Raw genomic sequence first — 1,796 nt, 5'->3', positions numbered from 1 at the left:
TTCTCAGGATCACTGCAGCTATTTGAGGTCTTTTTTATTCCAGATGAATTTTTGGAGAGTTTGTTCTAGGTCTGTGAAATATGCTGTTGGTATTTTAATGGGAAGTGCATTGAATTTATAGATTGCTTTGGGTAGGGTGGGCATTTTAATAATGTTAATTCTACCAATCCATGAACATTGTATGTTCTTCCATCTGTTTATGTCTTCCTCTATCTCTTTTTTCATTGTCCTGTAGTTTTCTGAGTAGAGGTCTTTTACCTCTTTAGTTAGGTTTATTCCTAGGTATATTAATTTTTTTGGTGCAATGGTAAATGGGATTTTTTTTAGTCTCTCTTTCTGTAAGTTCACTATCGGTGTATAGAAATGCCATAGATTTCTTGGCATTAATTTTGTATCCTGCGACATTGCCGAATTCATTTATTAAGTCTAATAGCTTTATGATGGAGTTTTTAGGGTTTTTTATGCACAATATTATGTCATCTGCGAATAAGGACAGTTTTACTTCTTTTCCAATTTGGATGCCTTTTATTTCTTCTTCTTGTCTAATTGCAATGGCTAATACTTCCAGTACTATGTCGAACAGGAGTGGTGAGAGTGGGCATCCCTGTCTTGTTCCTGTTCTTAGGGGAAATGGTGTTAGTTTTTGTCCATTGAGTATGATGTTGGCTGTGGGTTTGTCATATATGGCTTTTATTATGTTGAGGTATGATCCTTCTATTCCCACCTTGCTGAGAGTTTTCTCTCTCTTTTTTTTTTTTAATCAAAAATGGGTGTTGGATTTTGTCAAATGCTTTTTCTGCATCAATTGATATGACTATGTGGTTTTTTTCTCTCAATTTGTTTATGTGATGTATCACATTTATTGATTTGTGGATATTGTACCATCCTTGCATCCCTGGTATAAATCCTACTTGGTCATGGTGTATGATCTTTCTGATGTACTGTTGGATCCGATTTGCTAAGATTTTGTCATCTATGTTCATGAGGGATATTGGCCTGTAATTCTCTTTCATTGTGTTGTCTTTATCTGGTTTTGGTATGAGGGTGATGCTGGCTTCATAGAATGAGCTTAGAAGTATTCCTTCCTCTTGAATTTTTTGGAATAGTCTGAGGAGGATAGGTTTTAGTTCTTCCTTGAATGTTTGGTATAACTCCCCTGTGAAGCCATCTGGCTATGGGTTTTTGTTTGCTGGAATCTTTTTGATGACTGCTTCAATTTCTTCCATAGTTATTGGCCTATTGAGATTTGTAGATTCTTCCTGATTGAGTTTTGGAAGGTTGTATTTTTCTAGGAATATGTCCATTTCCTCCAGGTTGTCTAGTTTGTTGGAGTAGAGTTGTTCATCGTATTTTTTAGCAATCATTTGTATTTCTGAGGGGTCTGTTGTTATTTCACCTCTATCATTTCTGATTTTGTTTATTTGGGTCCTCTCTCTTTGCTTCTTGGTGAGCCTGGTTAGAGGTTCATCAATCTTGTTTATCCTTTCAAAGAACTAGCTCTTGGTTTTGTTGATCTTTTGTATTGTTTTTTTGGCCTCTATGTCATTTATTTCTGCTCTGATCTTTATTATCTCCTTCCTTCTGCTCACTCTGGGCTTTTCTTGTTCTCTTTCTAATTCTTTGAGGTGTAGAGTTAGATGATTTACTACCATTTTTTCTTGTTTTTTGAGGTAGGCCTGTAGAGCTATAAACTTCCCTCTCAGGACTGCTTTCATTGTGTCCCATAGGTTTTGGGTTGTTGTGTTTTCATTGTCATTAGTTTCCAGGATGTTTTTAATTTCTTTTTTGATCTCATT

The sequence above is a fragment of the Myotis yumanensis genome, unplaced genomic scaffold, assembly GCF_028538775.1.
Source record: "Myotis yumanensis isolate MYYU_CA2020_CCGP unplaced genomic scaffold, mMyoYum1.0.hap1 SCAF_21, whole genome shotgun sequence".
Classification (NCBI taxonomy): domain Eukaryota; kingdom Metazoa; phylum Chordata; class Mammalia; order Chiroptera; family Vespertilionidae; genus Myotis; species Myotis yumanensis.
This window is presented reverse-complemented; position numbering follows the sequence as displayed.